Below are 17,133 nucleotides of genomic sequence, written 5' to 3'. Positions count from 1 at the left end.
AATTTAATGGTGTTGAAGTGTTCCACTGTAATTAAGCATCTGAAATTAAATAGAAACAGTCATTAGGCTCCACGATACAAAGCCACCAGACCAAAGAATATAAATTATTTCAAATAGAGGCCCCCGATGAGCATTATGGGGCCTGAAAGGGGGTTACTTCTACAGAGGTTTAAGCAACTATTGCTTTTAGGACTGGCAGAAGGAATCAACCCACACAGTTAATCTGGGTCACTCAAGTCTGTTGGTGGGTACTGCGTTTGGCCACAAACATCTGGACAAGATCACAGAAAATGGAATTAAAAACCAAATTTATTTTGGTGCAAAACATTCTGACATCCATGTGCAGCTTTTTTTTATTTTTAAAGGTTTATTTATTTTTATTGGAGAGGCAGATTAGATTTATGGAGAGGAGAGACAGAGAGAAAGATCTTCCATCTGCTGGCTCACTCCACAAATGTCCACATGGCTGGTCCTGAGCCAATCTGAAACCAGGAGCCAGAAGCTTCTTCCGGACTGGGTTCAGGGTCCCAAGGTTTTGGGCCATTCTCTTCTACTTTCTGAAGCTACAAGCAGGGATCTAGATAGGAGGTAGAGCAGCTAGGATACGAACTAGTGTCCATATGGCATCCTGGCACTTACAAGGTAAGGATTTAGCCATTGAGCCATTATGCCAGGCCCAGTTTTTCTTTTTTTCATTACATATTTCCCACACATTTTTTGAAGCCTATTCATTGGCCTGAGTTTCATCAATTCCATTTTCCAGGAGCCTGTTGAAACTCCTTTATTCTGGGATTTCTACCCCATCTTGACAAGTTGGTGTGACTTGCTGCCCGAAAGAGAGCTGTGCCCAAGCCAATCGATCATGTGGAAAAACAAAGGAGACTGAAGTTGCTGCATCAGCAGCCAGGGCTTCCTCTTGCCATAGTCGTACACTGGGAGGGTCTTGCAACCTGAGAAAGCAGTGTTTCCCAGCTTCCAACATGAGCCAGGACAAAGGCATGCCTTTGTTTGAATTTTCCAGTTCACTTTTCACAGACCCCTGTACCTCAGACACCTGTCCAAAGCTTAGGAAAATATTGTACATAAGTTCCCTGATACTTTCATGAGCCAGTCTTTTTTTTTTTGTCTTTAAAGATTTATTTATTTCCTTTGGAAAGACAGATTTACAGGGAGAAGGAGAAAGAGAGAAGATTTTCCATATAGTGTGTTATTCTATAATGACCATAATGGACAGAGCTGAGCTGATCTAACCTGCGGGTCTTCAACGTGGGTGCAGGATCCCAAGGCTTTGGACCATCCTCCACTGTTTTCCCAGGCCGGAAGCAGGAAGTTGGATAGCAAGTACAGCAGCCAGGACATGAAACAGTATCTGTGTGGGAATCTGGTGCCACAAGGATAAGGATTAGCCTGTTGAGACACCATGTAGGCACCCATGAGCCAGTTCTACTCTTCAAACCCACAACTGAATCATCACAATTAGCTGACAGGCCAAATCTAGTGATGCTCTGTCTTCAAGATAACCCTACAGAAACCTTAAAAACTCAAGACTGGTAAAGGGCCAAGTTCCGCAATAAATACCAAGGTATTTGATTTCAAGTTCAGCATGTTTCCTACCATTTGGAATTGATTCCTAGAGGAAAACAGGTTAATACTTATTGCGTCACCTTCAATTGGTTTGTGTCTAGCACTGAGCAACCTACTTCATCTAGGCTTTCATCTATTCACAAGTTTGAATGCCAAGCGAGGCAAAAACATGACACAAGATAGAGGAAACTCTGGGTAGAAAATAACAGCAATTCCCTCAGTTTTACAGGATCTGTGGGCTCACAGACCATCCATGGGCCCAGAGGCTTCCAATAAAATGTAACAGGTAGATAACTGAAATCTTAAAATGATACCAGATCTCACTTTATCTGGTATTTTTGAAAAGAGGTGTAGCCATATTCCCAGTTGTTGTCACCTGCCCTGATACTAGCCACCATCTGGTGGAGGCACTGGTGCACTCTCAAAGCACTCCTAGGTGGGCATTTAGAAAGTTCTGTGGGAGTCTTTCAGTATTAGATACCCTGCTGGCCAGAAAGTAGTTCTAACAAATTCTGTGAGCTGTGCCTTAAACCTTAAAAGTCTGAAAGCTTCTGAGCTGAGAACAGATTATGCCCCATTTCCTTACTTGCAGAGGGCATACAGATACACTCAGGGGCCAGATGTTAGATTCAGGCACTTCCTGGGTAGTGATATGTGTTGTCATCTATGTGCCTCAATTTCCACAGCTGTATGGCAAGTGTAATTCAGAAGCAGTCTGGCCTCTAAGGACTGCTGAAGCTCTCCAGTGAGAAATATGTGCAAATGCATACCATGGTACCTGGCACTTAGAAAGTCTATGTGAGCCTCAGATCTCAGTCTCAAGGCTGCCGATCCTTGATCACTCCGAGGGCAGGCTGGGACTGATTGTGACAGTGAGGCAATTGCCATCATTACTGCAGTGACCAGGTTGGCCCTGCCTTGGAGGTTCATGCTGCTTGTTCTGTAGTTCTGGTGTGGGGTGGTGGCTCAACATCCCACTGGCATTTTCCCAATCTTAGATAATGTGTCCCCACGTCACCAAACAGGTGCCAAAAGCATTACTAACACAGAGCCTGCTTCCTTTGACAGCAGCCTGTGCTATCTCCTCCAACTCCTTTAATTGATTCCTGGCTGTGTCTGAGGCTGGAGTGCTCAGTATTTCAATTGCTGCTCCTCTGGCTTTAGTGCCTGGTTCTAAAACTAACCTCACCTTGAAAGTTCAGCAAGCACCTGTGACAGCTTCTATACTTATGAATAGAACAAATGTTTCCTCTTGGCAGTTTCTGACTTAAACAACACATGATCTTTTATTTCTGATCGCCAACATGTTATTTTTTAAACACAAGAGTAGAACTGGCTCATGGGTGCCTGTAGCACCACCATCCCATAAGGGTGCCAGCTTGAAATCTGGCTTTTCCAATTTCAATCTAGCTTCCTGCCAATGGCCTGGGAAAGCAGCAAAGGATGGCTGACTGGATGATGAAATCAAAACCATGAAACGCTGCTTCATGTTTTACGCCTGGACTTGCTCCTCAGCATTAGATCCATGCATCATGTATCATTAGTGAGCAGGAATTGTAGGTGGCCATAAAGTCAACATCTAGGGAAATAGAATAACTGACTCCAGTCTGTCCTTGGGAAGCCACTGGAGTTCACATCTTTGGGCAAAAAATGATAAAACCCTTGAAGATATCTTGAAGTTGATTGACAGTGTTTTATCTGCCTGTGTCCCACTCAAAGGGAGTACATACAATTCTGTTGGTAGGTATAACAACAAAATTCTCCCTCCTGCCCTTCTGTGGGTTCCCTCTGGGGTGATAGACGAGGTGCTGGAGACAGACATGACAACCCTTGCAATGGAAAACTAACAGTGCTGCCCTTGATTCTGTGTTGCTATTGTCTCGCCATGTTCATGCTAACAGGAACCTAATAAATAAGAGATGTTGGCAAACAAGCTGTGTGCCTGCACCAAGGGGACTCTATATTCAGGGAGAGAAGTGTGGGTTTTCCAGGTCCTCTCTGCTTCAGGCCTAGGGAAGGGACACAGGACTTGTTTCCTGACCTTAAGACACTTCTGGGGTAGGAGGAAAAAGAGGAGGGATGCACTGACATTTACCTTGTATGTGAGTTGGGTGATTTCAAAGTCACCAAGGTGCCACTTAATCAGAAAGCATCTCAGTATTGCTAAGAAATTATGGTTTTTAGAAAAAGAAAAACAGTACTGCGGTGTAGTGAATAAAAGCATTCTTTTTTTTAAGATTTATTTATTTTTATTGGAAAGGCAGATAAATAGAGAGGAGGAGAGACAGAGAGAAAGATCTTCCGTCCGCTGATTCACTCCCCAAGTGACCGTAATGGCTGGTATTCCCCGATCCGAAGCCAGGAGCCAAGGCTTCTTCCAGGTCTCCTATGCAGGCTCCCAAGGCTTTCTGCAGCTGAATCATGAGCTGAATCAGAAGTGAAGCAGCCAGGACATGAACTGGTACCCATATGGAATGATAAAGTCACAGGCATACGAACGTTTTGTTAAGTCACTGTGCCAGCCCCAAGGATGAAATCTTGTCATTCATGATAACAGAGATGGAATTGGAGACCATTGTGCTAACATAGTATCCTGAGCCCATGACAAGGATTACCTGGCTCCACTCACATGTGGAGACTGAAACAGTGATGTCAGAGTCCAAGTTAAGAAGATGATTAACAGACTGGAGAGGGAAGGGAGAGGGCAGAGCTGGCGGAACATCACAAGTATGTTAGAGTCCCCAGACTTTTGTCTCTCCATACAGGAGGATGCCTATAGACCATGCTCCTGCACCGTGTATTTCTCCAATTAAAAAAGTAAACAGACTTCAGATGCTTTCACCATAAAGAAAAGTTAAATGTTTGAGGAATTCACCCTGATTGGACATTACCTGATGGGAACATGTCCTAAAACATCACATGGTGCTGACCAGCGAGTGCAATTTTTATAGACCTGTCAAAATTGTCTAAATTGGTCCAGCACGGTGGCCTAGAGGCTGAATTTTTCCTTTGTGTGCTCTGGGATCTCATATGTGTGCTGGTTCGTGTTCCAGCTGATCCACTTCCTGTCCAGCTCCCTGCTTGTGGCCTGGGGAAGCAGCAGAGGATGGCTCAAGTGCTTAGGCCCATGCACCCATGTGGGAGACCCAGAGGAAGCACCTGGCTGTAGCTGTGGTGGCCATTTGGGGGAGTAAACCAGTGGAGGGAAGAATTTGCTCTTTTTGTTTCTCCTTCTCTGTGTAAAATCTGCCTTTCAAATACAAACAAGCAAACATATATTTAAAAAATGTTTTAACCCTTGCAAAAGGAGAAGATTTTATCCTTGGCTATGGCCCAGTGATATTCCATGGTATATAGGCACCACGTTTTCTTTATCCATGCACACATCATTGGACACTTAGGTTGCTTCCATTGCTTGGGCTTCTTTTATTTGATTTTTTCTCCTGTGAAGACATCAGGGAGACTGACAAAGAGAGCTCACAATGATTGCTACATTCCCTAAGTGGCCACAACAGCCAGAGGTGTGACAAGGTGAAGGTAGGAGCCAGGAACTCAATCCAGGTCTCCATTGGCAGGAACCCAGGGACTTGGAGCCATCACTGCTGCTTCCTGGAGTCTGCCCTGGCAAGGAGCTCAAGGTAGGAGCCAGAGCTTGGAATTGAACCCTGGCACTTTCTTTTGGCATGCAGGTAGCCACACGACTAGGCTATATGCTCACTCCTGTACATTTTTCAATTGTACTTTACATAGTATATACCTCCCATTTTCCATTGTCATATATTTATTGATTAAATATTGTCTCCTTTCTAGGTATCAGCTAAACCTTACTAAACAGTCTTCCCCAGCCTATTTCTCCTCCCTTCTTCCTCAGCCTCTGAAAGCCACCATGAAACTCTCTGGGTCTGACTGATAATGCATGATATCATTGAAGAGCAACTTTTAGCTTTGGGGCCAGTGTAAGGGCTCAATTGGCTAATTCTCTACCTCTAAGTGCTGACATCCTGTAAGAGTACTGGTCCATGTCCCAACTGCTCCATCTCCCTTCCAGCTCTCTGTTTGTGGTTTGGGAAAGCAGCGGAGGATGGCTCAAAGCCTTGGGACTCTGCACCCATGTGGGAGATCTGGAAGGGGCTCCTGACTCCAGACTTCAAATCAGCTCAGCTGCGGCCATTGTGGCTATTTGGAGGGTGAACTGACAGATGGAAGACCTTTCTCTCTGTCTCTCCTTCTCTCAGTAAATCTGCTTTTCCAATGAAAATACATATTTTTAAAAAATACTCTTATCTGTGCGTCCTGACAGCTGATTATTGGAACTCGGAGACCACCTTCAGAGAACACAAGGTCTAGGCTGTTCTCTCTGAGGTGGTTAAATTGATCTTTGGTGTTAGGCGTTGACGGTTTTACTGATGGACAGAATTTCACCAGAGCCTGAAGACAAATTTTGAACTCCAAAATGTTCAAGGTAAAGCATGGAGACTAGGGATCAGAAATACAGGCTTCATGCAGAGCAGCGAGGCAAATTGAGATGAGATGGACAGATCTGTAAGTGAACTCATTTACAGTTCTATTTTCTTGGGCTAGGGTTGTATTGCAACTGGTTAAGCAGTCTCTTGCTGTGCCTCTATCCCTTGTCAGAGTGCTGGCTTAAGTCCTTGCTATTTTGCTTCCAATCCAGCTTTTTGCTAATGTACCTGGGAAGGTAATAAATGATTGTCCAAGTACCCGGCCCCACCACACTCGTGGGAGACCTGACTTTGGCCTGGCTCAGCTCTGGCTTTTGCATTTGCAGGCATTTGGAGAGTGAACCAGTGGATGGAAGACACACCTCCCCCACTCTGTGTGTGTGTATGTGTGTGTGTGTGATATCTTCCTATTTCTGTCACTTTAAGTTTTTTTAAAAAAATTGTTATTGGAAAGACAGATTTACAAAGAGAGAGAAGGAGAGACAGATCTTCCATCCACTCTTTCATTCCTTAAATGGTTGCAGTCATCAGAGCTGAACCAGTTTGAATCCAGGAGCCAAGAGCACCTTCTGGGTCTCCAACATGGCTGCAGGCTGTCAAAGATTTGGGTCATCCTCCACTACTTTTCCAGGCCATAAGCATGGAGCTGGAAGGGAAGTGAAGCAGCAAGGAAACAAACTAGAGTCCAAATGGAATGCTGGTCCTCAAAGATGGAGGATTAGCCAGTTGTGCCATTGTGCCATCCTGTCATTCTTTTAAATTCTTTTAAATAAAACACATAAATAATTAAAAAAAGAATGCTATTCCCATGATATTTTGAAGTACTCTAAATGGCTTGCATAGATATAAATCCTTAGAGAAGTGTCTGGTGCATAGCACTGTTGGTTTGAATCACTTTATTACCTGCCTAGGGTAGGTGGCTAGTCCAGGGAAGGGGGATTTCTCTGTGGGCAGAACGACTTGGTCAGTTAGAACTAGGAAATGGGAGCTATCTGCGTCTCCAGTGATGCTGCGCCTGCATTGTTCATGGGCTATGCATACTGGATGTAAGAATGTGCTCTGGCATTTTTGCTTGCAGAGTAGAGGTGGGAGAGCCCAGATTCTGGCTGAAGAACAGCATAGAGAGGCTTTCCCTGGAAACACCAGGCAACTCTTGTATGTAGCACGCTCAGCATGGGTGGCAGGGTCAACGGCTGAGAGGACAGGTCAGGAGGCTCTGGCAGCGGTTCCAGATGACCCCATGGAGATCCATGCCTCACACCATGTCCTCATGCTAAAAGTTGTGAAAGTACTAAATGGAAGCATGGGAGAATTCTTGCTACCACGGAGGAAGGAAAGATTTTTCTAGATGTGACATCAACTTAGAACCCATAAAATAATAATAGGGAAAAAAAAATGAAGGAGCTGGTGTTGTGGTGTAGTGAGTTAAGCCTCCTCTGGCAGTGCCAGCATCTCATAGGGCGCTGGCCTGAGACCTGGCTGCTCCTCTTTCAACTCACCTCCCTCCTAATATGCCTGAGAAGAACAGTGGAAGAGGGCTCAGGTGCTTGGGCCACTGCACCCACATGGGAGACCCAAGTTCCCGACATTGCAGCCATTTAGAGAGAATGAACCAGCGGATGGAGGATCTCTTTTTTTCCCTCTCTCTCTTTTTTTTTTTTAACTCTGCCCTAAAAAATGATGAATGTGATTTCCCAAAGTCAAGAATCTGCACCTGAAAAAAAAATCACCATAAATGAAGTCAAAAGATAGCTGGGAAGCTGGTGAAAATATTTGAATTTTGTGTTGCAGATGAAGTGTAAGTCTCAGTAACATGTGAGCATTTGCTAGAAGCTAAGCCCAGAGCCGACAGCCCAGTATAAAAGTGAACAGAGACATGTCACAGGCCAAGAACTACACAAGGCCTTAAATCGTGAAAAGCTGTTCAGTATCACTCCTCAGATGGCAATGCAAACCCTAACTGTAACAATACACCATCTGCCTCCTATCAGATCGGCCCGAAAAAGACATTGTTGTGAGTACAAAGTGGAACAAATCCTGTAGAGGACCACGTTACAAACACGTGTACTCCCTGGCGTAGGAAGCCCACTTCTGGAGCTTATCCCACACATACATTGCTGTGTGTCCACAACATTGCCGAAGATTGGACTCCATTCAAAGGCTGGATGAACTCGGGGTCGTCAGGCTGTGGAACTCTAGGCAATCAATTAGTAAAACAATGAGACTCTCGACAGGCCGATACGGAAAGATCATCAGAGTAAGGGAACATAGTGCCTGGCGTGCTGCCTTGTGGGTGTGAAAGGAAAGGAAGAAAATAAAAACAGAACATATGTTCTTATTTGCATGTACAGTCTGCTTCCATTCCCATGGGTTCTGCATCCACAGATTCTATCAGCCAGGGATTGAAGCTAGGCAGAGAATTTGGCTGTGTCTGTTATAAGCATGGGCAGATTTGTTCTTGCCATTTTTCCCTAACCAGTGCGGTGCAGCAACCATGCACGCTGTATTAGGCATTATGAAGAACCCAGAGATGGTTCCAGGCATACAGCGGGTGTGTTTAGGGTATGGCTGAACGCTGCACCTGAGCATCCACAGATTACCACTCAGCCAATCTGCAAACAAGAAAACAAAGAAAATGGGAAACAGTGGATGTCTCTCTGTTTCAGGGAGGAAGTGAGGATTATGGATAAGAGCAAGACTTCCCAGAGTGGACATTTTAAATATCTATTGGGCACATGAAGTCAGTGAATGCATTATCTACTTAGGGAAAAAATGGATGATTTTTTTTTTGGAAAGATCTATTTGTTTACTTATTTGAAAAGCGGAGTTACAAAGCGGAGAGAGACAAAGATTTCCATCTGTTAGTTGTGTGAATTCAGGAGCCTAAGAATCTGGGCCATCCTCTACTGGTTTCCCAAGTGTATCAGCAAGGAGTTGGATCGGAAACAGAGCACCAGGGACACACATCAGCACCAACGTGGGATGCCAGTGTCATGGGAGGTAGCTTAGTCTGTTAGGTCTTAACACATGAGTGGTGCTTAGTGTCAATGGAGTATCACTTCCTTAAGGAGGAGGCAGTAAGAGGAAGCAATGGTGACACAGGTGTGAATAGGGGTACCATGGCTAAAGCATCAGGGAGTGAGTGTGGTGACACGGGTGTGAGCAGGGACACCATGGCTAAAGCACTTGGGGAGACTTTATGAAGTTTCTCCAGAGGCGAGCACTTGGGCTTAGTCTTGGTTCATTAGGTGTTCATAGAGGCAACTGGAAATTGGCATTTCAGCGAAGGAAAAAGTCACACCCCAGGAGGAGTGGGATAGCATTTGACATCTTTGGCTAGAGACAGGGAGATTTTTGTACTCAGCTTGTAGGAACTCCCAGCTGCTGAAGAGGTGCCTTCACTCCCTTCCATAGGCAATAGGAAACTTCTCAGAGTTCTGAGTTCACAGCTGAGACCATCCAAGTTGCAGTTCCATTGATCTGTTCAAGTGTTGCATGTGTGCCTAGGATAGCAGGTACCAAACCAGCTGCTGAATGTGGAGATGAGTGGCACTCAGGACCACCAGACAGCACCCCAGGGAGTTGGCATTCTCCTGGGCAGATAAATTTTTAGGTAAAGAATGAAGGAACAAGAGCTGAACAAGAAGTCTGAAACAGGTAAGCGGGGAGCAAGCTTGATTCTTTCAGTGCAGATCTAGGCATGGGAAGTTGAGGGCAATTGAGGTGTCAGATACAAGGTCAAAAGGATCATGCAGTAGTGAGTTGGTGCTGGAGAGTTTTGGGAGAGGAAAAAATGCTGGAGGCAGGAATCCAGGTGACTCAGCAGGTAAACTGAGACGTCAGGACACCTATTTCGAGCTGGACAGATGGTGGTTCCAGTTCTAGGAAAGTTATCTGTGCAAACAGGACAGACAGGATTGGGGATATTGGTGGTGAGATGAGGTCACAAAGGTGGAGAGAGGAGGCAAAAACAGTAGGAGAGTGACAGTCATGAAATGGGCAGAGCTGGAAGGAAGAACAGGTAGTCATCCCTGACCAGCCCAGTGAACATGCATGTGGTGGGTAGGGTACAGCAGGTACCTGGCCAAGCAGAGTCAAGGCTCTCAGAAGAGGGTGTGGGTGGGGGCATGAAGTTGGGGTCAAGGTAGACAGGACTTGAAACAGGTCTCTGGAGGAAAAAACAGTGACAGACAAAAGGCAGTGAGGACAATTACATGCTAGTAGTTGGGGAATTGTTCTTCTGGGCAGCCCCTGGCCCTTCTGGAAGGGTCTCTGGTGCTCCACCTTCCCCTGGCTGCTCCCAAGACTAAGTGTGATGGGGGGGGGGAGCAGGAGTAGGGAGAGAAAGAAGAGCAAAAGGACAACACAGCATAGAAGAACTGTTGAAAAGAAGGTTCTGCTGTTTTCCAGGGTAAATACACTCAAAAAGTACAGGCTGTGGCTTGCTGAAATTCTGCCACAGTGAATAACTAAGCTTGCTTTACAATCGGTGGAAGGAAATACCTGGCTTGGTGGGGAGTCCTCCCCTGCTCCCCACTTTGCTGGCACCCTCTTGATTTCTTGCTATTTCAAGAGTCATTCCCTAGAACTATACTCATCATTATATCATTTACTGAACTTCTGCATTATACTTATCTCACAACATGACTATAACAGCAACCATTTGTTGAGTGCCCACCAAGAAGTTTGCCCTGGGCTAAGTGTCTTTATTGCTCTTGTCTCACTGAATTCTCAGATGTTCTCAGGAGATGGGTTCTGTTGTGGCACCATTTTCTAGATCGAAACATGGATGTTCAGAGACAAGATGAGTTACCCAGGCTTCAGGAAGAACGGGGTTCTTGAAGGCATTACCTTCAGTTTATGTAGTCTGTGTTTATAAGCCAGAGTACAAGCATACCCCAGGACTAGAACTCTCCTAAGTGGCCCCTCTGCACTGCTGTAATCAGTAGCCACTTCTGTCCTGCTCTGCTGGCTCATGCTACATGGCTTCAACCACAGCACAGGATTTTCCTGCTCCCTTTTCCACACATGGCCCTGATTTCATACCCAGTGCCCTCCTGGACACTGCAGCCCCTGTTTGCTGTGCTGTCTTCCTGGACATGCCCTTCCTGCCTGCCCTTTGCCCTCTGACCTGTTGACATGCGCACACACTGTGGGTCTCCTTGATACCAGCCTTTTTTTCCAAGGCACCCCACAGTCCTGGTTATTCGGGACAATCCAGCTCATGTTTTTAATCTTTGATTTGCTCTGCTGAGAGTGTGGCCTGAGTGTTCTGCCATAGCAACCCTCCCCACAGACACACCAGGAAGATGTGCTTTGTCCAAGGCTGAGCAACAAGAGAAGTTCCAGATGCAAGGAAGAAGCAGGTGATCCAAGCACAATGTCGCAGAGGACATTGTTGCATCTTGTTCACCCAGCTCTTTCACCAGCCCTGTGCTGGTAATGAAGCCGTCGTCTGCATTTTGGTCTGTGAAGGTCTAAGAGCTGTTGGTCTCTTGGTTGATGCGAGCTTTCCTGGTCATCCAGTCAGCTTGATTCATTTGCTCAGTGATGCTATTTTCTGAGCTGGGATGAGACTACTAGCACGGTTCCCATCCCTATATTCTGATCTGTGAAACTCCCATGAAGTTCCATTTCTGAAACTCACATGTTGGAGACACAGCCAGACCACAATTTTTTTTTTCATTTGGTAAAACAGCTTTATTGAGGTGTGATTGACATGCACTAAACCAGAGATATTTAAAATGAATGATTTAAGTTTTAACATTCATAGACACCCAGGAAGTGAACACTTTAGCACAGATGATGAACATGACTAACAATGCCTAAAGTTTGCTAGTGCTCTTAGTAATTTTTTTTTTTATTGTTGCTTACATTGTATTATGTAGTACAGTTTTATAGGCGCTAGGGATTCCCCCCACCCCTCCCATACCCCTCCCCCCATGGTGGATTCCTCCACCTTGTTGCATAACCATAGTTCAAGTTCAGTTGAGATTCATTGCTTGCAAACACATGCCTAGCATAAAGTTCAGCGTCTTATTGTCCAGATAAGTTCAGTGGCCTCTTGGGGAGACCTTCTATGGTCTGAAGATAGGTCTAACAGAGTAAAGATCCCAGACCACAATTTTAAATGGCCACTTTTGACTTGGCACCCTCCCATCTTTACACTGGCTGCCTTTCCTTTGCATCTCAGAGTCTAGGAGCCCTGAAGCTAACCTGATGAAACTTCCAGCCCTGTCGTCTTACTCTTAGGGGCGGGAGTAGATAGGTTAGGCTGAATCATTTCTTACTCCCCCGAGCCTAGAGCAGCTCCCAGGAGGACTGGAAGTAGGGAGGAAGAGGGCAATGGCTTAACCCCATGGTTTCATCTTGGCAGCAAGGAAACTGCAACAAGCAACACACATGGTTGGCCAAGGCACTGTGTGGTGTGGGCTGGGCTCCTGAGAAGATGGTCGTCTTGTGGGGGTGGATTTGTGGGAAGGTGATTATTCCCTGGAAAGTGCTGTTGGGATTGATCCCTGTGTGGAAGGAAGTAAGGACACATGGAGCCAGGAAGAGTGGAACTGTGATCCAGTCAGAACAGAGACTTTGGTAGAGCTCAGAGCTGGGATGGCCCATGCTGTGAGTCCTCAGCACAGTTGAGTGACTGCGTTCCTGTTAGCCTGGAGCCAAGAGAGGGAGGCTTGGCTCCAAGTTATCAGCATCAACAGCAACTCCTAGCCTCGGGGACAGAGCCTCTGGGTCCTGATGGGGAGTCCTCACAGTGTCCACTGGTGGCTGGCTCGATACCAAATGAAGGTCAGCAGATTATCACAGTACCCTCATGTAATGAACAAGGAATCAAGAGCCTGCTATCCTGCCTCTCCAAGTGTATGACACTGCTATTGTTATCAAATTATTTGTTTGAATGTGGAAAGAGAGATAGATCACCCTTTTATCCCCTGGTTTATATCCCAAATGCCCACAGTGGTCAGGGTTGGGATAGGGCAGAAGACTGGAATTGGGAACTCTGTTCACATTTCACACAGGGGTGGTAAGAACTTAGTGACTCGAACCACCATTGTTGCCTTCCAGGGTGTACAATAGCAGGAAGCTGGAGTCCAGAGCCAGATCTGAGACCTGATCCATGGTTCCATGGTGTAGGACACTGGCATTTGAATGGCTGGGGACACTCTGCCATTCTAATCACCATTTTAATCACAGAAGATGTCACTTCAATTAAAATCTTGGTCTTGAAGCTCTTCAGGGATTGAGCAAAAATTTTAAAACTGGGGTGGGGCACACACATGAGGGGATGGTCATTAGCCTTGTCATGGTCAGGAGCATCCTGTTGACATCCGGAGATCTGCCTGGAGACAGTGCCTGAGCCCCAAATCCAAGCCTGGTTCACCAGGGGCTGCGCTATTCCATGGAAGAACATGTTCCCACTTGGTTTGGGGGGGAAAAATCAAGAAAGTAAACACAGAAGTAAAAGATCTTCATATCTCAAACAAAGAAGAGCTTCATGTTGCTAGGGGCCAAGCCAGGACAGATCTGGGATTCCTGTCACAGGCAGGGACCCAGCCTTCAGAGAAGGCACATCCCCCAAAGCAATCAGACTGCTCTGGGCTTAGCAGGAAAAGCTGGGCTGGCTATGTTTTTTCTTCCTCCCACAGCCAACCATAGAGCTGTCAACTCAGCACCCGGGATACGCCCTTTCAGGGAACGCTGCTAATCTTGTCTCCCCAGCCAGGTCACAGCAGAGACCCTAGCCCAGTCTGGGATACGTCTCAGCACCATGAAACGATTCAACAGCAGCAACAAAAGAATGACAACTCAAGACTGTACTTGAAATCTGCTGTCTTCTTCAGATACAATGTGATATAGCTTGAGTTATAAATATTTCTATTAGCAAGTCAGCACTGCATGGCTAACAGATGTCTTCTAAAAGAAGCAAAAAATTTAAAAACACATTCATAGTTTTAAGAAGCAGAAAAGTAGTGAGGCCAATGGCCCCCTGGATTCACTACCTCTCTTGTTTGTTCACAATGTTTTCAATGGAGCCTGCCCCGTGGTTAGGTCCTCCACTCTTGTTTTGTAGGGGAAGACGTGGATTCTCACACAGATGAGGTCTTGGTAAGTCTTAGAGCATGGATTCCAAATTCAGACCATGGCACACTTTCTCTCCCTCCCACCACTCTCTCTCTCACACACACACATACACACACACGCAAACACACATACACATGTCAATATTGTACTTTTCTGAAACCAGATATATGATCTGAGTATTCTGAGCATAAGGAGCATGTATATTTTTGGACCTATAGCTACAGATCCTTAAAGATGATGTTTGAAACATAACATGCACACAGTTCTCATCACTTGTGGTGGTTCTCGCTGTATCTGGCCACAGACTTCTCCAATTTTTCCAGGAACTTAAATGTGAGACACAAAGCAAAGCTCTCAAAACATCACTAGAACAGAGGGCTATCCAATGACGTCCCTGCTCCCTGTGTGAAATGTAGAGGAACCCCAAAACAGCATGACAAGGCAGGATGACCTGAAGTCTGGAGTTGTATGAAATGTGATCACACCTCATACCCAGGGCTATATGTATCCAAAGGAAACTGCCATGACATGCCAAGGCCTGGCTAATTCCATGGCTCCACTTCCAGAGTACCCCTTACTAAAAGGAAACCAAAATGAATATGGCAGATTTTGTCCTGACCAAATCAGTAGTCTGGCATTGCAAACACAAATACATGCTGTGCATGTGCACACCAGTGACCTGCGTTCTATTTTGTGTAACGTGATTGTGCACTGAGAGATTAGGCTGCTCAGCGTCTGGGTTCAGCAAGCGGTGTCCCCATGGTATAAAATGGATAGCAGCTAAGGAAGTACAGCACTGATGCCTGTGGGCCATTCACATTGGCATCCCCAGCGCCAAGTGCATTTCTCAGGCTGGCAGAGATCAGTTCATTGATGAACTTGGTCAACAGCTAAACATTTAGAAATCCTGTCAAGTCTCATTTTCACAGCAAGTCTGTAAACTGTGCAGTTCCTTGGTTGTGTTCAGCATTTGCTAGTGCATAAATTCAGCCCTATAACCCTTAAGCTTCCGGTTGTGGCTAAGAAATATTCAATCATGTTAAGGATGTTTTCATTGTTCATTTTCATGTACCTTTACACTATTTTAACATTAAGTTATGATGGAGTGTGTAATGTTACTAAAATTCCTAAAGAATTTGTTTACAATAATTTTTTAAAAAGATTTATTATTTTTATTGGAAAGGCAGATTTATAGAGAGGAGGAGAGACAGGGAGGAAGATCTTCTGTCCATTGATTCACTCCCCAAGTGGCCGCAACAGCCAGAGCTGAGTCGATCCAAAACCAGGAGTCAGGAGCTTCTTCCAGGTCTCCCATGCAGGTGCAGGGTCCCAAGGCTTTGGGCTGTCCTCAGCTGCTTTCCCAGGCCACAAGCAGGGAGTTGGAAGGGAAGCAGGGCCGCCAGGACATGAACTAATACCTATATGGGATCCCAGCACTTGCAAGGCCAGGACTTTAGCTACTAGGCTACTGTGGTGGGCCCTAGATATATATGTTTAAATAGGCATTTCTAAACATAAGCTACATGTTTCAAGAGCTCCTCAAGCAGCCATGTGAAAACTTTAAGGAAACTGACAAGAAAGCCCGTATTCATTCCCTGTGCCTTAGAGGTGACTCGGTCACACTGTTTTCTAGCCAAGAAAGACCTCGGATGTCACTGCATGGATTAAGACACTTGGAAAATCCAGGATACAATAGTCTCGTGGCTGCAGAACCACCTCCAAACCAGCTTTTCTTGGAATTAGTGCAAAACGGAGTGAGTTTCCTTTATAGAAATAGGCATAAGCAGAGGAAACCAGAGAAAGCAGGGGCGATTTACTACCAAGCTGAGGCTGATGAAGACGAAACACGTTTTTGTTCTGACCGACTTCAGAGGCTTGAACAAGGAAAGTATTGAGTTTCTCTTTCTCTCGCTTCCTCCTTCCTTTCTACCAAGATCCTGGCACATCCTTGTAACAAGTCTGCCATGCTCATGCATCTCTCTATGTGGCAGCGCTGCCACAGCCAGTGTGGAAAACTGTGACAAGGGGAATGGCAATTCAATAGTGTTAACCACAGTAGCAGTCACGAAATACTATATCGCGCTGTGCCCTGAAAAAGGATTCGGCATTTCTGAGATACCATTTGAAGCCTGGCTATTTCACCTGCTGAGGGAACCTTATTTTTCAGCAGTATTATTAAGCAAGGTTGAAAGTCAAGTGCAAATCCCACCTCCCTGGATCATGCAATTATCCCACATTTCCCTTTGGATAGTGTTTACGATCCACTGACACCTCTTGGAAGAAGGCAATCTTTGCCGGCACATGTGGCTAAGGCAGTGGCTGACTCCAGCTGCCCCTATTTCACTGGACAGGTGGTAACACTTAACCAGGAGGCTGCAGAACACGGGCAAGAAGATGGAGGCTCAGTAAAATAGCTAAATGAGACTGAACAAGGCTGTGTTTTTCCTTTCCAGCTTTTTAGCAAGAGGAACTCAGACTATGCAGAGTGAAAATGAGAAAGTGCATTGGGAGGCTGTTGTAGGGATGGATTTAAATATGTTTTCAGGTGTCATGGCAGTGTCCTCAGAGGTGAGACCAGATCACCGCAGCCTTTCTGCTGCATCCCAGAGGATTACTGCAAAGCAACAAACGTCACATTACATCTTGCTTTGAGTGTGGCTGCTAAAGCAGAGAGTCTCCATCAGTTATTGCAGTTAGAAGTTGTTGGGTGGTTTCTTAGAGCCCTGAATGTCCAGGCTTGCAGCCCTGGCAAGTCAAGGAGAATCTCTGGGGTATTGGCATGTTCTGAGGCCTGCTGGAGATGCCAGTGTGCACATACCATTTTGTGGAAGAACTATTTGCAAAAGCATGTCTGGCTTGGGTGGTTCACATTTGATGGCATTAAACACACGGCCTAGAGAGCTGACCACGGGGAAGGGCTGTCGGGGTGCTATTCGTGATGTCAGAGTGCTTGGGTTCAAGTCCCTTCTCAACTCTGTTTTTCATTCAGTTTCTT

Source organism: Ochotona curzoniae, unplaced genomic scaffold, assembly GCF_017591425.1.
Source record: "Ochotona curzoniae isolate NIBS_2020 unplaced genomic scaffold, NIBS_Ocur_1.0 contig_3520, whole genome shotgun sequence".
Lineage (NCBI taxonomy): Eukaryota > Metazoa > Chordata > Mammalia > Lagomorpha > Ochotonidae > Ochotona > Ochotona curzoniae.
The sequence above is the reverse complement of the archived record's forward strand: the minus strand, read 5'-3'. Positions refer to the sequence as shown.